This window comes from Panthera pardus, unplaced genomic scaffold (assembly GCF_024362965.1).
Source record: "Panthera pardus isolate Hobbes unplaced genomic scaffold, ASM2436296v1 HiC_scaffold_15, whole genome shotgun sequence".
Lineage (NCBI taxonomy): Eukaryota > Metazoa > Chordata > Mammalia > Carnivora > Felidae > Panthera > Panthera pardus.
The window spans coordinates 55,708,792-55,735,317 of NW_026526710.1; positions in this window are offsets into that span (position 1 = coordinate 55,708,792).

The window sequence follows — 26,526 nt, forward strand, 5'->3', positions numbered from 1 at the left end:
TTTCACAGCCCTAAACATTTTCTGTGCCCCACCTAGTCATCTCTCCCCCAACTTCAACTCCTGGCAACCACTGATCTTTCTACAGTTTCTACTGTTTCCACAACTTTGCCTTTCCAAGAATATTAAGAGTTGGAATTACACAATATGTAGCCTTTCCAACTGGCTTCTTCCACCTAGTAATATGCATTTAAATTTCCTCCATGTCTTTTCACAGTTCTTTAGCTTTATAAGAAATTGCCAAACTCTCTTCAGAAACAGCCGGACCATTTTGCATTCCCACCAGCAAAGAATGAGAATTCCTGTTGCTTCACATCCTCATAAGCATTTGGTATTGTCATTGTTCCAGATTTTGGCCATACTGATGGGCATGTAGTAATATCTTGTTGTTTTGACTTGCATTTCCCTGATAACATATGATGTGGAACACGTTGTCATGTGCTTTTTGAGCATCTGTAATGTTGGTGATGTGTCTGTTCAGGACTTTGGCCCATCTTGTAATCAAGTTGTTTTCTTATTGTTGAGGTTTAAAGTTTCTTATTATATTTTGGATAATAGTCTTTTATCAGATGTATCCTTCACTCAAAGGTGTTAATTAGCTTATCTATATTTCTTTCATGGATCATGACTTTGTTGTTGTATCTAAAACATCATTACCATATCCAAAGCCACCTCTGTTTTCTCCTATGTTATCTTCCAGTTTTATAGTTCTGCATTTCGCAGTTAGACTTGTGATCCATTTTGAGTTAATTTTTGTGAAGGGTATAATGTCTGTATCTGAAATCAATATTTTCATTGTGAATGTCCAATTGTTCCATTACCATTTGTTGAAAAGATTATTTTTGCTCTTATTGTAGTGTGTTTCCTCCTTTGTCAAAGATTAGTTAACTATATTTATATGGTTCTATTTCTAGGCACTCTATCCAGTTCCATTGATCTATTTGTCTAGTTTTCACTAATACAACACTGTCTTGATTCCTGTAGCTTTATAGTAATAGTCTTGAAGTCAGGTACTATCAATCTTCCGAATCTGTTTTTCTCCTTCAATATTCTGTGCGCCAGTCTGGGTCTTTTCCTTCTTCATACAAACTTCAGAATCAGTTTACCAATATCCACAAAATAGCTTTCTGGAATATTGATTGGGATTGCATTGATTAATTTGGGAAAAACTGACATCTTGACTATAGTGAATCTTCTTATCCATGAACATGGAATATTTCTCCATTTTAGTTCTTTTATTTCATTCATCAGAGTTTTGTAATTTTCCTCATATAGATCAAGTTAGATTTATACCTAAATATTTCATTTTGGGGGTTGCTAATGTAATGGTATTATATTTTTGGTTTCAAATTCCACTTGTTAATTGTTGGTGTATAGGAAATGATTGACTTTTGTACATTAATCTTGTATCCTGAAATCTTGCTATAATTGCTTATTACTTTCAGGAGGTATTTTGTTGTTGTTGTTGTTGATTCTTTAATATTTTCTACATAATAATGATGTCATCTGTGAACAATGAGAATTTATTTTTTCTATCTCAATATACTTACCTTTTAGTTCCTTAACTTATCTTATCACTTTGGCTAGATCTTCCAGTATGATGTTGAAAAAAAGTGGTGAGAGGGAAGAGTTCTATAGTCCTAAGATTAGGTCAAGTCTTTTAGCGAGTTTATGCTTCTGGTCTGTGCACATCACAAATGTTTCTCAGGTTTTTTTCTGACCCCCCCAACACCCCGACCCTAAGGTGTGACAGGACAGCTTGAGTTTGGTATGTCCTTTTTCCCACGTGGAAGACTAAAACTGACATGTTGGTAATCTCTCTTCCCTCAGGTCAGTCTCATAAAAGAATCCAGCAGGTTAAGTTCTGATTAACTAGTTTCACCTGAAGGTAGATCTTGTTAAGAACAGAGTGCTCTGGTGTATTTAAAAATGGTTATCTTTCCGAAAGAGATGAGTAGGCTTCCTTTGATATTTACTGTGGAAATCTGATCAAGCTCCTGGGGATAAATCTCACACTATCGTGGCAGCATCCCTATGATTGGGTTCCTCTAGAATATTTTTAATGTTTCTTATTTATTTATTTTGAGAAAGAGAACAAGTGAGGGAGGGGCAGAGAGAGAAGAAAGAGAGAATCCCAAGCAGGCTCCAACCCATCACAGAGCCTGATGTGCGGCTTGATCTCACAACCATGAAATAATGACCTGAGCCAAAATTAAGAGTCGAATGCTTAACCAATTGAGCCCCCAGGCCCCACCCCAACCCTAGAATTTTTAACTCTGTTGTCCACAATGAGTCTGCAGCAATTTCTAAATTATAGTTCAGGTTTCCCTACCCAACGCTTATTTTTGTAGTGGTTCATATTTGCGACTCTCTATATGCACCTGCTTATCTCTCCAATTTGAAGGCAGAAGTCTGCCCTATGTTCTCCCCTCTTTGTGGATTGAAAAAGTTGATTTTTCAGTCTACTCAGCTTTTTACTTGTTGTTAGCATAACATGTCAACTTCCAACCTCTTTATATATGGAACCAGAATCTCAAGCCCATCTGATTTCCTTTTAAATCAAGCACATATTGACAATAGACTCTTTGCAACATGACAAATTATTCTGGATGGGGAGAAGCATCTTGAGTCCTGTAGAGGCATTCACACATAAAATAATTAGGGTTGTAAAAAGATACACAAAATGTTATGTAGAATTGACACTGAGCTACAGTTACATATGTGACACCACTGGTGTTTGAATTAAAATGATGATATATAAATAAGAATGATCACAATGTTTTGGTTATACCTGATACAGTTTAAGGTAATAAAGGGGGTATAATTTTGTCCACGGTCCCATATTGCATGTATATCCCAAGTTCCCCTCCTTATTTTCTTTTTGTATTACTTCTCCTTGGAAATTTTGAAAGCCAAAATATCTGACATCTGGGTTATTTTAATGTCTGACAACTGAGTCATGAGATACAACAGAATAAATCATCAAATGTTTTATAACATTAGATTAACTGATTATAAGGGAAGCTCTTCTGATCATTATATATTTAGTCTGTCCTCAATGCATCTCTTTAGCACACAAAGGGAGGCTATTTGTTTAAATTGGGTAAAGTACATGGATAGAGTAGACAGGTAATATAAATTGTCAATTTGAGATATCTCTATAATGTCCAAGAAGTGAAATTACTCCAGTGCTTTCTGTGCACAAGAATACGTCTCTAGATCCAAAGTCCCAGTGTCTTATTCCATTTGGGTTGCTGTGATAAGGTACTACAGACTGGGTAACTTAAACAACAAAAATTTATTTCTCACAGGTATGGAGGCTGGAAGTCCAAGATCAGGATGCCAGTATGGTTGGCTTCTGTTGAGAGCCCTCTTCTGGGCTGTAGACTTCTCCTTTTGTCCTCTCATGATAGAAGCAAGCAAGCTAGCTTTCTGGCATCTTCTTATAGGGGCACTAATCCTACTCATGACTGCTCCATCCTCATGACCTAATTAGTTGCCAAAGGCCCATCCTCTAAATATCATTACATTAAAGGTTAGGGATTTCAACATGAATTTTGGTGGGAAACAGATATACAGTTCATTAACACCCACATATCCTAGGAAAAGCTATGTGAATAGCATAACCATGCTTATATTGAAAAGCTAATTGTATTTGTTTTGGGGTCTTCAGAGGTTCTTTTCAATAAAGTTTGTGCTTTTATCATAGGATTAAACATTTTTTCTTCCTTTTGTTTCTAGCACACTAGGCTCTGGAACACTCCCATGAACTTTGAAGCACAGGGTACCACAGATAATAAAAGTAAGAAATCAGCTTTTAGGTCTTATACCACTTATTTCTGCCACAGTGAGAATTAAAACTATTGATTTATTTTCTGAGTTAACGCAAATTGTGATTATTGAAAATATTTGATTGAAAAATGTCCCTGAAAATAGAGATTTCACACATCAAAGAACAAGTAGAAGTGATAATTTTAATAATGCAGAAATATAAAGAAATTGTTGTGCTTTGTGAATTAGAAACAAGTATATATTACAATTTCATGTTAGGTCTCTCTTGGGTATAATCTGTAAGGGAGATCTGTAAATCCTTTGTCCAATAGCAGCCTGATTTTCATTTTACTTTTCCCTTTCTCTTTTTCCTTTTGTTAATGAACTCTTTGAAAAGGAAACAATGGGAAAGGAAAAGATAAAAGAAACTGCAGCTCCATCAATTTTCTCATTGCGTCTCATTAGCTAAGAGACCAGTGTTAGTACCTTTGTGATTTTTGTAGTATTGACTTTAGGCTATTTTCAATTTGTGAAAATAAATTACTTCCTCCATTTCTCTTTGTTTCTTCTGAATAAAAGAATCCTATGGACCCAAGTATGGTAATGGGTTAACAATACTTAAGATACCTTTTACTGATACACATAATAATGTTAGAGATTGGAATAACAGGGTTAAATCACTTTGAAATCTGTCAGTTTTGCTATTTGTACTTTGTCTTATATTTTTAGTTACATACATGTGCAGAATTGCTTTATCTTCATAGAGATTCACTTCCTTTGTTTTTTTTCATTCCTTTTAACTTTAGATAATAACCTTCATTATTTGTAATAGTTTTAACTTGAACTATATTTTAACTGATATTCATATAAATAACCAGCTTTTTTTTTTTTTTTTTTTTTTTTTTTTTGGCTAGGACTATATCTAGTATTACTTATTTTATACCTTCACTCTCTTCTTCTGGAATGTCAAGTTCTAAATGTGTATCTTTATTAACATCATATAGTCAGATTTTTTTTGTTTCTAATCTGACAATTATTATATTTTAATGACCAGCTAAAAATATTTATTGCACTTACTGATATGTAGGCATATCTTGGAGATATTGTGGGTTCCATTCTAGGCCACCACAATAAAGCAAATATCACAAATGAAGCAAGTCAAGTGAACTTGTTGTTTTCCCAGTGCATATGAAAGTTATGTTTACACCATACTGTAGTCTATTATGTGTGCAATAGCATTCTGTCTAAAAAAATAGTGTGTATATCTTAATTTAAAAATGTTTCATTGCTAAAAAATGCAAACCATCACCTGAGCTTTCAGCAAGTCATAATCTTCTTGCTGGGGGAGGATCTTGCCCTCATGATGTTGATGGCTGCGGACTGATGAAGGTAGTGGCTGCTGAAGGTTGGATGGCTGTGGCAATTTGTTAAAACAATACAACAGTAAATTTTGCTTCGTCAATTGACCCTTCCTTTCACAAATGATTTCTCTGTAACATACAATGCTCCTTGATAGCATTTTACCCACAGAATTTCCTTCAAAACTGTAATCAATCCTCTCAAAACCTGACGCTGCTTTACGAGCTAACATTATGTAATGTTCTAAATCCTTTGTTGTCATTTCAACATTCTTCACAGCATATTCACCAGGAGTAGATTCCATCTTAAGAAACGACTTTCTTTACTCATCCAAAAGAAGCATCCCCTCATCCATTAAGTTTTATTGCAAGATTGCAGCAATTCAGTTGCATCTTCAGGCTCCACTTCTTATTCTAGTTTTCTTGCTATTTCTACCACATCTGCAGTTACTTCCTCCACTGAAGTCTTGAACTTCAAAGTCAAGTGAAGTTGGTGAACCTTCATGGTGAACCCTTCAAAGTCATCCATGAGGGCTGGAATCAGCTTCTTCCAGAGTCCTGTTAATGTTGATATTTTGATATTTTGACCTCTTCCTGTAAATCACTAATGCCCTTCATAACATCTAGAATGCTTTCCAGAAGGTATTCAATTGATTTTGCCCAGATCTATCAGAGGAATTATTATCTATAGCAGCTACAGCCTTACAAAATGTGTTTCTTAAATAATAAGACTTAAAAGTAACAAAAAAATACTCCTTGGTCCATGAGCTGAAGAACGGATGTTGTGTTAACAGACATGAAGACAACATTAATACCATTGTACATCTCCATCAGAGCTACTGGATGACTGGTTGCATAGTAAATAAGCAGTAATATTTTGAAAGATGTCTTTTTTTCTGAGTAGTAAGTCCCAACAGTGGGCTTAAAATATTCAGTAAACCATGTGTAACAGATGTGCTGTCATCTAGACTTTGTTGTTCCATTTATAGAGCACAGACAGAGTAAATTTAGCATAATTCTTAAAGGCCATAGGATTTTCAGAAGGGTGAATGATCTTCAACTTAAAGTCATCAGCTGCATTAACCCCTAAAAAGAGAGTCACCCTGCCTTTTGAAACTTTAAAACCAGGCACTGACTTATCCCTACCTATAAAAGTCCTAGATGGCATCTCCTTCCAACATAAGGCTGTTTTGTCTGCACGAAGACCTGCTGTCCACTGAAGTCGTCTCCATTAAGGATCTTAGCTTGATCTGGAGTCGTCTCCATTAAGGATCTTAGCTTGATCTCCTGGATGACCTGTTGCAGCTTCTACATCAGCACTTGCTGCCTCACCTTGCATTTGGATGTTATGGAGACGACTTCCTTCCTTAAACTTCATGAACCAACCCCTTCTAGTTTCATACGTTTCTTCTGCAACTTCATCACCTTTCACTGTCTTTATAAAATTGAAGACAGGTAGGGCCTTGGCCTAAAGGAATGCTATGATCAATCTGATCTTCTCATTAGACCATTAAAACTTTCTCTGTATCAGCAATAAGTCTGTTCTGCTTTCTTATAATTTGTGTGTCCACTGGTATAGAATTTTTTTTTTTCAAAAACTTTTCCTCTGCATTCATAACTTGGCTGTCTGGTTCAGGAGGCCTAGATTTTGGTCTATCTCAGCTTTTGACATGCCTTCCTCACTAAGCTTAATCATTGCTAGCTTTTATTTAAAGTAAGAGATATGTGGGTTTTCACTTCACTTGAAAACTCAGTGGCCACTGTAGGGTTATTAATTGGCCTAATTTCAAGACTTTGTGTCTCAGGGTACAGGGAGGCCCAAAAGAGGAAGAGAGATGGGTATACGGCTGGTTGGTGGAGCAGTCAGAACACACATAACATTTAAGTTCACCATCTTCTATAAGCATGATTCATGGTGCCCCCAAATAATTACAATAGTAACATCAAACATCACTAATCATAGATCACCATAATATATATAATACTAATGAAAAAGTTTGAAATATTGCAATAATTATCAAAATGTGACAAAGAGACACAAAAATGAATAAATGCTATTGGAAAAATGGTGTTGATGAACTTGCTCAACACAGCGTTAACACAAATCTTCAATTTAAAAGAAAACACAGTATGTAAAAAGTGTAATAAAGTGAAGCACAATAAATTGAGGTATGCCTGTATTTGGATTTGTTCAAACTGGCTTATTTTGTATCCCCTTATTTCAATTATTTATTTGCTTCTTTATTCTCTTTTGTCTTTAATTTATCACATATTTGCTATTTTATTTTTACTTTCCAGCAATATATAATTTTACATTCTATTTCTTTTATTTTAATGGTTGTCCTTACATTTTTAGAACATATACTTTCCTTAAGAATGTTGAAAGCTACGTGCACTTATTCCACTTTATTGAAATAAAGCTCTACATTTGCTGACCTGAAATACATTCCTGACAAACCTTCTTCATTGCTGTCTTTTACTATAAAAATGTTAAAGGTAAATTGTGCACTCATTAAGCAGTTCCTGGATTTAGCCACCATTAATCAGGTTTCCTGTTTTAGCAGAAATCATTTCTAAGTAGTTCATGACCTTTCTTCCATATCACATGATCCATATGTCAAGTATTAAAAATTCTATCTTGAGAGACTTCTGTAAGATGGTAGCATTGGAATATCCTGAACTCACCTCCTCCCATGAACATAACTACCATATCAATAGGAACATATGAAATATGGATCATTTCCCCCTGATAAAGGTCTGAAAATGAGATGAACTTATTTTCCACAACAAAGATAAAAAGACCACATCTAGATAGGTAGGAGGGACAGAGACACAGTCTCTTCCAAAACCCCACCTCTGGCATGGTGACACACACTAGGGAGGGATCTCACCCAACTGGCACTTCTTCCCAAAGAAAGAGGGGTTTGTGCCCCATATCAGACACCCCAACCTCTGGGATCTGCACTGGAAGGACAAGCCCCCCAAATATCTGGCTTATAAAACCAATGGGGCTGATGTCCAAGGAACTAAAAGTATAATAGGAAGCTGAGGTTTCCCTTTTAAAGGGCTCACTTATAGTCTCATTTGTCCCAAGACTCAATGAGAAAATAGCAGTCTGAAAACCACTTAGACTATATGTGAGAAGGGTTAATTTCCTAATCTAAAAGCATGTGCGAGAGGGGTGAGGTACAGTTGAAACTCTCCCCAGCAATAGAGGCACTGGAAGATGTTAGTTTTAAACCCCCTACCTACTCTGCTAGCACGGGAAGGTGAGCTGAGACATGGGACCCTCATGCCACTTGTTAAGACAGGTAGGAACAGACCATCATGGCACTATCTCATTTTCTTGCTGAAGCCAAAGAATGATGGCAGTTGCAGTACTCCACCGCCCACCCCAGCCCTGCCGTCATGTCCAGGGCAATCTAGCACAATTGTGGCAATCTCCTGCTTCCTAGCTAAATTCAATGAGCAAGGGGGGCTGCAACACTCTTGCTCCTTGGCTGGGGCTGGTGAGTTGAGGCACTGTCGTGATCCCAGCCTAAAGCCAGTGTATGCACATAAACAAAGCACTTTCCTGCTGCTTTCCTGAAGCCCCTGGTAGGACACAGTCCAGACATGTTCCTGCTGCCTTTCTGAAGCCAGCAATGTTTCCTTGCACCCTACACTCTCCACCTGCCCAGCTAAAGTCAAAAGGTATATGCGAGCCACACAAAGGACACCCTGTGATCACATGGCCCTGGTGGCCAAGGGAGCTGATGCTCCTGAGCTCCACAGGAATGTAACAGTTGGTAGGGCAGTTCATAGCAGGCAAGCACCCTTGGGGCAATCAACAGACTACAGACAAAGGCAACTCCAGTTTTCTGTGAGACAGGCCTAGCTTCTTAGCCTGGAGCTTCAGCCTGAGGGGCCTGCATCAGGTTTCCCACACATCTCGAGACTAAGGAGGTAGGCCCCGAGAATGGGGACACCATCTTTGTACCCTGCTACGGTTTGACAAGACCTCCCAGACTTGTCTGGAACCCTGAGTTTGCAACTATTGCTCAGAAGATACCTCCAGATCTCCTGTTCTGGAGGCCAGCAGGTATGACAATTGTGGCCTCACCAGACTGTATATAGTTGCATACTCTGAAAGCTGCCACCTGAGAGTAAGGATTCCAATTAGCCTGAATCTAGGTACTAAATGAGATTCCTCCCCTTGTAACACTGACAGGACCTGGCATTGCCTCAATCAAGGTATCAAGAATAAATCAACTAATTCAGACAATCACAAATATTTGAGAAAAAACAAAAGTTAAGGTGAATGAGAAGTTTCAGCATCTACGCAGGAACCACCGCCCCCCCACATACCCACTTCAAGACTGAGGTAAGTAGCTGTTTGCCTCATGCATAGAAATAAACAGAGAGTCAAGGAAAATGAGGAAACAGGAAAATATGTGGCAAACAAACAACAAGATAAAACATTAGAAAAAGACCTTAGTGATACAGAGATAAGTAATCTACTTGATAAGAATTAAAAATAATGGTCGTAAAGACACTCACCAAACTCAGAATGAACACAGTGAGAACTTTATCAAAGAAAACATAAGAAAGTACCAAAGAGAAGTCACAGGGCTGATGAATATAGTAACTAAATGGGAAAATTCACTAGGGTGGTTCAATAGCAAACTGGATAAAGCAAATGGATCAGCAAGCTAGAAAACAAAACAATGGGACTCACTTAGAACAAAAAAAGAAAAAAAAAATCTTAAAAAATGCAAATAACTAAAGCAGCCAATAGCATATTATAGGGTCCTCAGGAGACGAGAGAAAGGGATAGAAAACTTATCTGAAGAAATAACGGCTGAAAATATCCCTAACCCAGGGATAGAACAGATATCCAGGTCCAAGAAGCCCAGAGAGTGCCAAATAAGATGAATTAAAGGAGATCCACAGCAAAACACAGTATGATTAAAGTGTCAAAATTTAAAGATGAAGAGAGAATCTTAACAGCAGAAAGAGAAAAAACAAATTGTTAAGTACAAAGGAAATCCCATAAGGCTATCAACAGACTTCTCAGCAGAAACTTTGCAGACTAGAATGGAGTGGCATGACATATTTAAAGCATAGAAAAGAAAAAGAACTTTCAAAAAAGAATATTCTACCCAGCAAGGTTATCATTCAGAATTAAAGGAGAGATAGAGTTTTCCAGACAACCAAAGTTAAACAAGTTCATTACTGCTAAACCAGTCTTACTAGAAATGTTAAAGGGACTTTTTAAGCTGAATAGAAATGGCATTAAGTAATACCAAGAAAACATACGAAAGTAAAAATATTACTGGAAAATGTAAATATATAGTAAATGTAGTAGATTAATCACTTATAAAGCTACCATGAAAGTTAAAAATAAAAGTAGTAAAATTAATGAAAACTATAGTAATTAAAGGATACATAAATAAAAAAAATGTAAAAATTATATCAAACACATAAAACAGTGGGGGGGGGGAGAAAGAGTAAAACTGTAGTTTTATTATGTGTTAAAATTTAAGTCGCTATCAAGTTAACATAGACTGTTATATACATAGAATAATATATGTGAACCTCCCCATAACCACAAAACAAAAACTCACTGTAAAACACAAAAAACCATGAGAAAGAAATCTAAACATAACACTAAAGGAATTCATCAAATCACAAGACAAGAGAGAAAGAGAAGAAGAAAGGAATAGAGAAGTACTATAAAAACAGCCAGAAAACAATAAGCAAAATGACAACAAACACATATCTATCAATAATTATTTAAATGTAAATAGAGTACCTTCTTTAATCAAAAGACATAGAGTGACTGAAAGGATTAAAAAAAAACCACACACACATGCATGGAAGACAGACAGACACACATACACAATATACATATACATATACACAAATACACACACTGCTACAAGAGATACACTTCAGAAGGAGGACACACACAGACTGAAAGTGAAAGAATGGAAACAGACACACCATGCAAATGAAAACAAAATGAAAGCTGCTGTTGCTATACTCATATGAGACAAAATAGACTTTAAAACAAAGAATATAGTAAAAGACAAAGAGGAATAGTACATAATAATAAATGGGGCAGTCCAGTAAAAATGTATAACATTCGTGATTATATATGCACCCAACATAGGACACCAAAATATATAAGGAAAATATTAACAGACTTAAAAAATTGATAGCAATACAGCAATATTAGGGAAATTTAATATCCCACTTGCGTCAGTGAATAAATCATTCAGACAGAAAATCAACAGGGAAACATTGGCCTTAAATGACATATTAGACCAGATGGAGATAATAGATATATATAGAGAGCCTTCCATCCAAAGCAGCAGAATATACATTCTTTTCAAATGCATATGTAATATTATCCAGGATAGATCACATGTTAGGGTACAGAACAAGTCTCAATAAATTCAAAAACACTGAAATCATACCAAGTATCTTTTTTGTCCACTAAGGTATGAAGTTAGAAATCAATTACAAAAAGACAGCAAAGACTATAAATACATGGAGATTAAACAACATGTTACTGAAGAACTATTGGGTCATAAAAGAAATCAAAGGAGAAATAAAAAAAAAATACCTGGAGACAAATAAAAACAGAAATACTACACATCCCAAATCTATGGGATGCTGCAAAATTATTCTAAATGGGAAGTTCATAGCAATAAGGACTGCCTCAAGAAACAAGAAAAATCTCAAATAAACAATTTTACTTGTACATCTAAAAGAATTAGAAAAAGAACAAATGAAACCCAAAGTTAAGAGGAAGGAAATAATAAAGACCAGAGATGAAATAAAGACTGAAAAAGCAATAGAAAAGTTCAATGAAATTAAGAGCTGATCTTAGGAAAAGATAAACAAAACAGACAAACTTTTAGCTAGACTCACCAAATAAAAAAGAAGGCTCAAATAAATGCAATCAGAAATGAAAGAGGAGAGGTTACAACTGACACAACAAAAAGAGAAAGGATCATAAGAGACTTCTATGAACAATTATATGTCAACAAACTGGACAATCTGGAAGAAATGGTTAGCAGAATTTCAACATATGTGAAGCAAACATTGACAGAAAGTAGAAATTTACAATTCCAATGGTAGAAAATTTTTCAAAATAAGAAATTTTAACATTGCTGTCTCAGCAATTGTTAGAACAATTAGACCTTGATACATGTCAATAAAGACACAAAATAGCTGAAAAACATTATCTGCTCTTTTAGGTAACTGTGTCTCAAACAAAACAAAACAAAACAAAAAAACTGATATCATACAGAGAATATCCTCTGAGCACAATGGAATTAATGAAGAAATCATGTATAATATGCTGTGTAAGAAACCAACTACAGTATTTAAAAAACTGATCAATGAAGTTTGAAAAAAAATGTGTCAGAAAAGAAATCACAAGGAAACTGGAACATATTTCAAATAAAATGAAATATGTGGAAATTTGTGAGATGCAGCCAAAGCAGTACTTGGAGAAAAATATATAGCCTTAAATATTTATGGAAAGGAAGAGAGGTATAAAGCCAATGACTTAAGATTTCACTTCTAAATGCTAGAAAAAGGACAAAGTAAACCTAAAATACAAAGGAAGAAATAAAAATAACGGCTTAAGTGAGTAACACTTAAAACAAATATACAACAAGAAGTTTAACAAAACAATGAGTTAGGAAATTGAAGTAATTCTGAATTAAAAATAAAAACCAGCACTGTCAGGAACAGTAGAGGATGTTTACTGTAGATGCTAGATGTATTTAAAGGATATTATTTTATATTTAAAAAAAAATTCAGTACCCACTCAGGATAAAAGTATTCAACAACCTAGGTACAGGGGTATAGAAGAGAATTTCCTCAGTCTGAGCCATGGAATTTGGAAAAAACAAACAAACCTACAACTAACTACAACTGAATTCATACTTAATGGTGAAATATTGAACAATTTTTCCCCTAAAATAAAAAATAAAATAAAACAATTAGTAAGGCTTCTTACTAACACTTCTGTTCAGTATTGTGCCGGAGGGTCTTGATGTTGAAATAATGCAAAATAAAGAAACAAAGTTACAAGGAGTAGGCAATGTTACAGATAACATTATTATCTACTGCTGTGTGCAGACTCTTATTTATGATAGGTATGTTGCTGTCTGTCAAGAAATTTTTAAACTTAAGTTCATCTTCAATGAGGATTCAGGATTTCCTGGGTTTTGAATCTATCTCTGCGTGTGTTTTCATTTTCTTATGTCAGGGACGCTAGATTATCCCCGCTAAGACTTGATTTATATTATTTCCTGTTTTAGGACAAAGGTTCAAAGTCTTGACATTTTAAGGGACAGATAAAACCAGGCAGCAACAAGCTTTCTTATGGTCCTCTACAGAAATGAACACATTTTTCTTTCTCATGCATTCTTTAGAGGCCTCAGTTCTAAATGACTCTGCTGGATCTAAAGCTTTGACTTATGTCACTGTATCAAGTCTTTAAATGTCCCAACCGCATCTCAGGTCACTAAAACTATTATCTCTAGTTCTTACTGGCTTTGATTTTGGCATCTGAACATTTCTTGTTGTTGAGGTATTTTTCCCTCCCATAGCATCCTAGCAATGCATGTTAATTTTTGGTTTTGTTACTGTAATTAATGAGCATTTTAGATGTTTATAGAGAGAATTTTCAAGTTTTTTTTGCATGCCATCTTGCAAGAGCCAGAAATATTTTTGTTATAATAAAACATACTTTTAATATTCTTATTTTTAATAACACATGGAAAATGGCCACAATATATTTAGTTGAAAATAAGAATAAAATTGTTTTATAGTATTCTATATATATGTAGTATAGTCATATAGTATAGTAACAAAAGCAAAGGTGATCATTTTTATTGCTTTATTCAAGCATTATATAGTGAGTATATTCTACATTTACAATTGGATAAAGAAAAGTTATTGAAACTTAAGAAAAAAAAACTAGTACAGATGCAATGAGTATGTTGGAAAAATACAAACAGCTCTCTTAATACTTTGCACACAGAGTTATTCTGTGAAACATCAAGTGAAGAAGATTCTTTGTGAAATTCTAGGATACATTTGAAAATTATCTCAAAAAGTTCATGCCACTGAGATGTGTGATGCCAGAAATCGTGGGTTCACTTGTGCTTTCTACATACTAGTGAAACAGTGAACCTGGCAGTTCATACCTCGGCGAATATCAACACTTGCCAACTCTAGTGAAATGAACAAGTAACCTAAGAATTAAAAGCCTAAGTTATTATTCACTTTTGTCAAAACATTACAACCACATGCCCTACATAGTAGTAGCATCACTACTAGCAATAAGTGGCTTTTGCCTTTTTCATTATCTTTCACCTTCTCAAGTGCCAAACAATGACTAAGCCCCACAGACTTGGCTTTGATGCAGTGAAATTTGAGGTCACTCAGGAAAGGATTAACTTGACATTAAGTTACATCTAACTGATCACAAGATGGATTTAGTGAGTGATGAGGAGTTACGGAGAATACATGTACATTAAAGTAGGTGACAGGAAATTGAAAATATTACTGTAACTTATTAACTATTGATTTTCACAGATTTCTTGATATGGCCTGACACAAACAAATGGTAAAGGCAAAGAAACTTGATGAAGATAAGAATGGGGACATGGTGGCCACGGTAAAGAAATACAGCTTTGGACTCAGGTGTTATAATTACCTGTCTAGGGAAGAAAGCAAAAGCCACAAAATGACTAGAGACAGGAGGTATGGGCAAGATGGATGAGAACATAAAATTAATTTTCAGAGTGTGGTTCAATGTTATAGAGTTTTTAAAAATAAGTCACTGTATTTCTTTCTTTCATTTCTTTCTTCCATCTATAGTTGAAGTAGAATATCTCCAATATCTAATCTTTTACAAGGTCTTACCATGGAAAGAACATCATAATTAGCATAAACTGAACAAATTCTATCTTTATAAAGACTGTGACTATATATGACTATGATTATAAAGTCCTTTTGGCTTATATTCCATCAGTAACTAGAGATAGCTGATTATTCTATTACTTTTGAAATTCATTTCCTTTAATTCCCTTAAATTATACCATGCTTGCCTCTGTATTCTACTGTGGCAGTGTCTTTGTAACTAGTCTTTCATCTGTATCTCCCTATCAGGTTATCTTTGAGTACGGCAGTCATGCTGACATTCTCAGGACATCCGTGTACAACATAGCAGCTCCTAATTCACCTAAAATCCTGTGAACTGTCATTTCCATTTCTTTGTTCTTGCTGTTCCCTCCTCGAAGACATCTCTTTTCTCTATTTCCATCCATTAATTTATGTTCTTGTCCTTTAGGACCAAACACAAATGTCATGGACTTCATGGCAAACTAATTTCAGTCCACAATTAAGCTCCCACATTGTGCTTAAAAACATTTAAATCTAGGATCTGTTGAGATCAAGGTGAGTTAATAACCAGAAAGCAATTGCAACCAAAGAATCTGGGATTTTCACTTGAGGGGGAAGTCTACATTGAAGACTAGAATTTGGAAGCAATTAGCATATGCCTGCTGGTTAGAAGTTGTGTGAAGCATCAGGCAGACATTATTAGTAAACGTTAGAGCCTTCCCATTGTGAACAAGAGAAAGCCCAAACTCCTGAGCTGGCTACAAAAAAAAACCCTCTAATTTCTGGTCCCAATTTAACTTCTGAATTTCCTCATTATTATTATTTTTTTCATTAAATGTCTGCATTGGTCAATAGGCTGTTTCTAGAATCTCCTGTATTTAAAAGACTGTGCATTTTCTTATGACATTCTGGTTCTCAGGAATTTTCATCCAACTCCTCTCTGCTTACGTTAATTTTACTTATTATTTAAGTAGCAGTTTATTTATTTATTTTTTAAAGAAGCAGTTTAGATGTTGTTCTGGGAAGTCTTTTCTAACTTCACCACCATTTCTTCCAAAAGACAATAGCAATATCATTGTCATATCATAGAATTGACCATTTAGAATCTCAGACTCACAGAATTAATGAGATGATAATAGGAAGAGGTGTATAGACGAACCCAAATTCACAGAGCGTAGGCAAGATGTTTGATACAAGTGTGTATCAAAATTTGTACCAGAGTTAAGATTTCTTCCACTTCCATTTCAAGTCTACTGAAATTTCCACTTTCCATTATTCATTAACTTTTTAAGTGCATAGGTTTTCCCTCTTTATCTCAGCTGTACTCATCTTAAATATCCAGTTCACATTTTATACACCTTTATATTTAGCCCAGTACTTGGCAGGGTTACTTCTGCGTAGTTTATGTTCAATTCCCTTTTATTAATTTTATTAAAGACCCAACGATCAATAGTCAATTTTAGGCTATACTTTATTATTATAGTTCTCCAACAATAACCCTTGCACCATCGTCTCCTCATCTGCTGAACAGGAGAAAAATCTGGACCCCTTATACTTGTTTTCCTTGTCACCTACTTATTTTTACTATAGTAATTACTGTTGGGAAACTTTTAAAGTCTTGGCCTAAACCATGTCTGGAAGGTAAAGCATTTTTAGCTAAAAGGTGGAAAATAGATTTCAAATCTCATCTCCGTGTCAGCACATAGTATTTTAAAATTAATCTATTCAGTTTCCTTTTTTCCCATTTTGTCACACATCAAGGGCACTCTCTGAAAGTTGTTTCTATCCAGATATATTAGACTTATAGTTTGCTGAATAGAGAAAAATACTTTTGAATCTAGATTTCAATACCATGGCAAATTTGTAGACTTCTTGCTTATATCAATAGTAATAATTATATGACTTTATGAAACACTTCATTATAGATTACTTTAAATATATGAAATAAGGAAGGTATAATTAGTTCTATTGTACTGGTGAGGAAACTGAGGCTAAATGAGATTCAGTAACTTACTCAGAAATTCTAGTAAGCAGAGCTGGATTAGAACCCAGTTCACTTGTCTCCCTTCCCAGTTCTCTTCCTATTACTTCATGGCGTGTCCCCAATTGGCGAAGCAAAGCCCATTTTGGCTGTGAAATGCAGATAGCCTGTAATTGCTGCCAAGGAGGCATATTGAGTGGGATGTACTGAATCTTTCGGTCGCATCAGGTTCTGCTGTGTATGTATGAATTTTGCCAGAATCAGCTTCTTTCATCAAGATGTTCATTTTCCAGAGATGAAATTTAATGGGATGAAATTTCATATAGTCCATGGTTAGTGGGTAGAAAATAAAATAAAAATATTCTGTGTTGGATAACTTCCACAAAAGAGATTGAGAAAATTCTTATGGTCACTACAGGAAAACTTCAATTTGTCAGAACTCAATTCCTACGAACTAAATTGATTAATGGAAAAATTGGGGAGAATTGGAATATGACATGAAAATAAGTGAGCAGGGCTGTGTGTGTGTGTGTGTGTGTGTAACTTGAATTGTAATCTTTAATTATTTGCCTCTCTCATAAAAGTTTCCCACTGATCTTGGGGATCTCTTATCTTGGTTGGCTTTATCAATTGGATGTTATGGAAGCATTTAGGGAAGAATAGGAAGTGCTTAATAATCATTCTCAAGTTTCCTGGCTTGGGACCCTGGGAGGATGGTGGAAGCATTCATTACCTTTTTTCCGCCCCTTTTTTAATTTAATTGGTACGACAGGTGTTCGTAGTGCAATTTTACAGGAAATAGAGGAGGGAAGGCAGTTATAGGAACCATTATAAATGAGTGAATAGCTCAATTCACATGTAGGACTGGAAATGAGAAATTCTGGGATATCTTCCCCGATCTTTTCATTTTGCAAACTCAGACACCCTCTGTCACAGAGCAGGCAAAACCAAGTTGGCATTCTGTCATATTCCCTTTTCTAATTCTTCTGATAAAATCTCTTCTAGCTCCCTATTTGTCTTTCTTCACCTGTCCCAGCCTACTCCAGCACGCTTTATAACTTCCCCAGCCTCTGCATTTTAATTATGAGATGTTTGGTAGCTGCCATTCCTTCAAGGAACAAATGCCACAGGATATCCAACTGCTGAATTAGAGCTCACATCACAGGCTGCTGACAGCAGCAAAACTTAGCAATGAAAAGGTTCTTAGATCCTCTGGTTTCCAATCTTATCAAAAGTCATGTTTGTGTAGGTCTTGACTTTATTATTCAATGACGGAAGGGAAGCACAGTCAGAGAGATGAAAATTTTCATTTCTTTTCTCCCTCCATGAAGTCTTCCCAGGTAGATCAAGGAACTACTGACAACTTGGTCTCTGGCTTTTCTCCTTCCTTTCCCCCATTTCCCTATTCTAAAAATGTGCTTTATTCAAACATATTCTTGATATATAATCCTCACTGATTTTGTGTAGTATTAACTCTCATTATGCATATGGGTTTCATCTGCAACAAAAATGCAATGCCAAGTTAGGGCTGCCTGGGTCGTCACTTGATATTTACTTGTCTGATGCAAACTAATTTCATTGTTTGCCCAAGAAAAACATCACTAAAAAGAAAAACTTGTAATTAAAACATTTTATGAGATATTAAAAAGCTGAATAAAAATTAAAAGCATTTAATATGTCATTTTAGAAGATCAGAACCACCCCATCTTTCTCCCAGGACAGCTATTAGGGCACTAAGGTATTCTCCGTTCTGATGTCTCAACTACCCCAAATACTGCCTAAACTCAAGAACTGACTCAACCTGGAATTTAGAAAGTGTTCCTCAGTTTCTGTTACAGGCTACTGTTGTCACTGGTACATGATATGTTAAAGTAGCATAGTACATTAAGTCATGCACATACAATACACATAATAAACAGAAAGTGAAAACTTGAACCCAAATTCTCAAGTGTTTAAGCCTCAAAACAACCAAAATCATGATTCCACTTTAAAAGAATCCTATTCTGTTCATTTGGCTTTAATGTGGAGAACAGCACTAAGCAGTGGAGAAGGGGAAAAGAGAAAGTAAACAGAGGAAGGGTTGCTCAGACTGGGAGAGATAGCTGAAGCTCACAGTTTTATGAAACAGGCAGAACTATTTAGATTTCATTGTCACTTATTAACCCCTCAGACATCCAACGGGTTAGATGATAACCAAAACATCTTTAATCTATAGTATGATTAGTTAATAGCATACAAATGATCACTGTTGCTGCCCCTGTGTTGCAAATAAATTAAAAGTAAGCTTAAGAACTAATAGGACCAGCTGACCTGTAAGTGCTGAAGGGTGTTCCTTGGAGAAGTTTTAGGAGTACTAGCTCCCATTGCTGGAGCTGTAGTTCACATGGGCTTTTTAGAAGTCAGAGGACCACGTTCTTACATGGATATAATCTTAATCACCATACTGTGTTGGGAACATTAATAACTTCTTTAGTACTTGCCAGAAAACAGATAACTAGCGTGCCTCAGAAGATCATTTCTCTTTTAAAAGTAATGATATAATAAAGATACTTTCTAAAATCATCAGTTAAAAGCAAAACAAAACATAGGGAGGTTACTTTATTTGCTTACAAGGCTCCTAGACTATCACTGCTGAACTCATTATATTTAAAGCTCTATGAGGAATTTTAAGCATAAAACATGCTCCATAAAACCGAAGTCTATTCCAGCTAGTTCAACCTCAAAGGTCGTGGCTGAGGCTTCCTTTCCCATAATCACTGCTATCCAGAGTGACTCACCTGCTCCATGGTACCACAAGGCACAGGCTGTGTTGAAAAAAAAAAAAAGGTAAAAAAAAATAAAACAAAAACTGGATAACAATTCTGGGATTCATAAATGCATCCTCATGATGACACCCTGCCACCAGAGGCACAGACAGCAGAGACAACCCAGCTGGTATGACTTACTTTCCAAAGCCATAACCTTAATGCCTCCCAGAGGGGGAAATGAAAAGAGATTTACTATTAGTTTTGAGTTAATGCTGATCAATGAGCAAAATGCCACAAGGCCGTGGCCAAGACCATAGATGCTGTCCAAGAAAGAATAAAAGGGAAGAGTAAGGAAGAAAATGCCTGTGATGGGGAAGAGGAATACAGGGGAGAATAAAACCTCTTTTGTTAGGAAACTATCCCTCATGACCAAGAGCAGTGCTCCACCATCTGCTCTTCGTAAATGCGGTCTCACAGTGCAAATGCCTGTCGTGTACAACAAGCAAACAAAGCATTAGGAAAAGTGAACATTTCCAAGGTAATTTTCCTGATATCCAGTAAGTTGATCAACAATCTGCATGCCTCTATTTTACTGAATATCTGCATGGCTCATATGTAGGAGGGCAACTCCCAGCAGAGCAAACTCTTCTTGCACAGACAGGGAGGAACAGAGATGTTGGCCCTGAGGGAATGTGGCAAGATGACACAAATGACAGAGAGATAGAGAGAAAAATGGCCATGGCCACTGAAAGCCCAGTGGAAATATATTTAATATATAGCATTCCCAATCACCTTGCTGTGAGATTGGGTTTGCATCTTAATTACCAGCTGGCATTTCCCAAATATCCTTCCACCCAAGGGGGAACTGTTGTGGAAGATTTTTAGCAATGGAAATACTAATAATGGGAGCAAATGTCTTGGGGAGCAGGAAATGTGACTGTCATGTGCAAATGCATAAAGCAGCAGGCTGCATGGACAAAAGAAAAGTTAGAACAAGGGAAGAGAAGACTTGTTCCCAAATGCAAAGGTCAGGTTTGCAGGAGTGCTGAGTCTGAGAAGACATGGAGAACCAGGAAGATGCTAGTGCCAGATTTAGGTAAAGAAATGGTCAGATGCCAGTAGAAACCTAGAGCTGTGGGTCAAAGTCTCCCAGGTAGCAAGAACCAGGAAATATACCAGATCTGTGGAAACGGAGAGGGTATCATAAAGGCATGCGAGGACATGGTCACAAACAAAGACCTAGGTAGCTAGAGTGGGTCTGTCCAGTGTTATATTTCTTTTTTCCCTGCTGTCCTATTGAAAGGGGACCTGAGCAAGACAGACCAGAAGGCTGGTAGTTGACGTCAACTCAAAACAGCTGTCCTGATAGTAAACATGGCTATGATGAACACATAGAGATAAATTGAGTGTCTACCAGCAAAGACAGTCATATAGTGCAGTATTTTAAAACATAAAGGCCACTTGCTAATGCCAAACTCTAAATACACAAATGACAAACTTGCTTAGTGGTTCAGCTTATGCACTAAGATGGACCAAAGTTTGAATCCCATTCTTGTCTCTTAGAAGGACAGTGACTTTGGGCAAGTCATGGAATCTAGACTATAATACCTCACGGAGGTATTTTAGTAATTAAATAAAATATTCTGCATAACATTCCCAGTACAGTACCAATGTTCATTTGCCTAAATATCTTATCGTGTCCACTGTGTGGCAAGTATTGCCCTAGGAAAAAGGATTTAGAACTGAATACACAAAATCCCTTGCCCTCACAGAGCTTATGTTCTGAATATGTGAACATGTAGTCAGCACTAAATAAACATTAGCTACTATTATTATTATCGAATGCATAATTTTATTATTAAATATATTATTGCTGTTATTATTATTCAAATTATTATTTTTTTACAAATGCAGTGAGAGTGGACATGCTGAGTTCTATCCAAACAAAGAGGGGATATGAACAGTTTAAAAAGTTGTAGGTTAACTTCCTCCTTTCAAGGGAATAAAGGAAGGAAGAAAGGGAGAGACGAAGGGAGGAAAGAAGGAGAAAGAAAAGGGGGAATAAGAAAAAAAGATTAGAAAAGCCTGGGTGAAGGATGGGACTCTGGAGATCTGAGTTCTGAGAGATAGCCCATCTGAAAGTCGGGGAAATCAGACATGGAAAGCTCTTGGTAGGATGCTGGCACATAGAGATTAGCTAGCAGTAGTAGTGGATGAACCTAACCCCACACTATTTCTTAGCTTTGGGAAGGCTAGTTAGCTTCTTGGTTCTCTAATCCACCAAAATGAATGTAAGATTAGCAATGAGTTCACTAGTTATGCTCAGATCAAATGAAATAATAGATGTAAAATGATCAACATGGAAGTACCAATAATATTATGAAAAACTTTTGGGTCATAGAACATTTTACATGGCACCAGATGACTTGGAAAACTCAGGAGAGACCACTCTATTCTGACCCTATTTCCAGGCCACGCTGCTTCATGGGACTGTTTCCTTCTTGGACTCTGTGTGGAATTTCAGATAGGCCTAAATCTCTAATGCTCCAATAATAACATATTATTGAATTTGTGAGAACATTAAAAACAACTAAACAGATACAGTAATTTCATAATCCCTTTTGATAGCCCTGAGTTTTACCTGGGTAATTGAAACATTTTGTTATTCATTTGGATTGGTCATTGACTTGCAAAATAGATAATCTTTAACATAATCTGTTGTCCATGTGTTTCTACTTTTGCATCTTTATTATGAATGAGGACACATCTGACCAACATATTTGTGATACTGGCCAGGAGGCAGTATGGCACATGCTTTGCAAGTACGGTTCTGGAGTAGGCCTGAAGTAGAGGCTGGAGTCATTTACACATTGAGTAAAGGAAGAGTTACATCCACTCTCGAAGCTTCTGTTTCTTTTTTTTTTCTGTAAGATGGACATAATCACATTATTTACTTCATAGAATTGTTTTTGAGAACTAATTGAATTTACTTAAGATGCTTAACACACTTTCATGGCGTTCATTACAGTAAGTAATCAATGATCTGACCATGCTATTGGGAAATTAATGTTATAATGCTTTATAGAAACAGAGTTCTTTTACTGGTTTCTCTACATAAGCACCATGTGGACCAGCAGGAGCATTATTTGTATATCATTCAATTGTACTTTCTATTAAGCATTTTTTGTTGTTTATGTTTGTATTTTGTTCTTACAAGTCTTCTAAAATGAGATTTGCTCATTGTAGGTGAAAACTTTGTTAAGTTTTAGGGTCCACCTTGTTTGGTGATGAATAATCTATAGGATCTACCTTGTTCGGTGATAAATAGTCCATATACCACATGTACCACCTGCTAATTAGAGATTTAGCATAATTTGTCAGTAAAACCATTGGAACTTAGAGGTTCTGATTGGAATAGTGCCTTAAAATTTCATTTCTTCCTCAGTCATTTTCATTTAACAATAAGAAATACACACTAATTAGCATATTATCACACATAGTATTTACTTTTTCATGAAAAGTTTCTTTATCTGTTGTGCTCTTTCCTAGTTGCATAAAATACTTAAACTGATTAAATTATAAAAGGTTAGTTGACTGTTTGAAAAACTAAAATTTAGAAAAATTTATTATTGTTCTGCACTCTAATTTTCTTTGTTTTTACTTAAAGTATAATTTCAATCATCCTAACAATTATTTTTTGACTTACTAACTGAAAAAAACCTGTAATTACTTAAAATATTTTATTCTTTTACTTTAATAATGCAAACGTTTAAGAGCATTTCCTTCTATATAGAGCTTTGGTTTTATCCCACAAATTCTGTTTTATAGACTTACTTACTTATTGATTGATTCATTTAGGTTTATTTCTTTATTTTCAGAGAGAGAAAGAAGGCATGAGCAGGGGAGGAGCAGAGAGAGAGGAGAGAGTAAGAATCCCAAGCAGGTTCCACACTGCCAGCACAGAGCCTGATGAGGGGCTTGAACCCACGAACTGTGAGATCATGACTTGAGCCAAAGTCAGACATTTGACTGAGCCACTCAGGCATGCCTAGACTTATTTTTTAATGCTTTTCATATAATATAGAATTTCTTCATAAATATTGTTTTGTGTTTATTCTCAAGTGCTGCTTATTTTGTGTATTTAAATATTACTATCAGTTTTTAATTTTAAGCATCATCATCATCTTATTTCTGTTTTTAAACAAATGGGGACACAGCTCTTCAGGCAGGCTAGGGTTTGGGGACCTAACATTGGGTACAGAAAGTGAGCAGCATTTGCTCACAGGCTCAAGATACTGAGTCAACAATTTTAAACAAAGCATGGAAGGTTGTAGCTGGATTAAGACTCAAACTGAGATAAGCAAAGTATCAATTTGTGCTGGCTTTTAATTAAAAAAAATGTAGTAGCTGTTTTCCCAGCACCATTTGCTGAAGAGACTATCTTTTTTCCATTGAATACTTCCCTGTTTTGTTGAAGATTAGTTGGCCATGCATTTGTGGATGGAACTAGAGTGTATTATGCTGAGCAAAATAAGTCAGGCAGAGAAAGACAAATAGGATTTCATTCATATGTGGAATTTAAGAAACACAACAGATGAAGATAGGGGAAGGGAAGGAAAATTAAGATAAAACCACAGGGAGGCAAACCATAAGAGACTCAAATACAGAGAACAAACTGAGGGTTGCTGGATGGGCGGTGGGTAGCGGAATGGGTTCAATGGTTGATGGACATTAAGGAGAGCACTTATTGGGATGAGCACTGGGTGTCATGTGTAAGTGATGAATCACTGGGTTCTACTCCTGAAATCGATACTATACTGTATGTTAACTAACTTGAATTTAAATAAGTGCATTTTTAAAAGGTAGTAGTTGTGGTGGTATTTTCTATTCTTACATTCAGGAAAATAATACAACTTAATAAAAAAGATATCTAATATCAATGCCTAATTCTACCTCCCTAAATAACTGGTAATTACCTTTTTGGTGTTGTTGAGTATAGCTGAAGTAACAATGTATAGTTGTATAGTTGAAGTAACTATATATAGTAAAGTAACAATGGTACTTTAGTTTCAGGTGTACAGCTTAGTGATTTGACAAGTTTATACATTAAGCTCTGTCTACCCACAAGTACAGCTACCATCTGTCTTATTACGTTGCTATTACAATATCATGGACTGTAATCCTTATGCTGTGCCTTTTATTCCCATGACTTATTCATTCCATAAATGGAAGCCTGTATCTCCCTCTCCCCTCATCCATACTGTACAACCCCCCATCCCTGCCCCTCTGGCAATCGTCAGTTTGTTCTCTGCATTTATAGATATGATTTTTGCTTTTTTGTTTATTCATTTTGTTGTTGTTGCTTGGATTCCACTTATGAGTGCAATTATGTGGTATTTGTCTTTCTCTGTCTGAATTTATTTCACTTAGCATCTACCTTGTCCATCTATGTCATCTGAAATGCCACAATATCATGCTTTTTATGGCTGTATAGTATTCCATTGTATATATGTGTATGTGTGTATATACATACACACAAATACACCACATTTTCCTTATCCTTTTATCTATCAATGGACATTTAGTTTGCTTCTATAGCTTGGCTACTGTAAATAATCCTATAATAAACATAGGGGTGCAGATATCTTTTCAAATTAAGGAATTGGTAATTACATAATTTAATTAGTATGACTACAGAAAGAGGACTTGTGCTTTTTTAGATCTTCCCAATGACATCTTAACATGGGTTTGTTCTGCCCAATTTGTATAGAAGAGAGTTCTGCACTGTTTCAAAGCTATTCTTCTGTGCTCTTATTTTTTTTTATTAAGGACGTGTTCAAAGACAATCCTTCCATTCATCTTCATTCTCACCTAACTTCACAACTTCTAATGGCTTGTGCTACACCTGACATCTAGTTTTAATAAGATTTCTTTTCCAATTTGTTTTCCCGTTTCCTACTATTTATATGTGAGGGTCACCTGACTATCCTCGATGTCTCTGGCTTTTTATTCACAATTTTTATGATTTTCATGTTTCTCCCCCATTTATTTATTCTACTTGTTTTGCACATATCTAATTATATTTCAAAATTATCTTCCTTATGATTCAGCTACTAAATATTTTATTTGGAAAATAAGGTCTTATAGTCTCTCACAGTAAATTTGGTCTTATAAATTTTAATTGTTCTCGCTGTTTTGTTATTGTTCAAGTTATTGTCCGGCCTATTCTTTCAGTAATTCTGTTTCACTAGAAGTCATATCTTCTGGATATGCTTTACTGATTTTCTATTTGAACTTAGGAAACTTTTGTTTAGTTTTTTTTAATTGGGTTTTAATGTTTTATTTATTTATTTATTTATTTATTTATTTATTTATTTATTTCGTTTACTTGTTCTCTGGGTCTTAGGTTTAGCTTCTGGGGCTTATAGCAAAAAAACTCATGAGTTGTAGGAGATGTTTGTTGGTCTCCCAAAGGACATTACCTAGTACAACAGTGGGAAGCTCATCATTATCCTCTTTATTCACTCAGTGCATGCCTCTCTTTTTCCTGGTCTGCTCACCTTAAAGGATGGCAGATGCTGGTATGTTTCCTGCTTAAAGGACATAGCAGACTATTCACAAATCTTTGGCTAACCTTCAGCTCCTTGAGGAATAGGGCCCCAGCAAATTCAAAGAACATTTACTGGGCTAGGAGCAGTCTTTGTTCTCTCTTTGCTCCAATATCTTCACAGGCCATCTTTCTAAATTTCACATTTTCTTT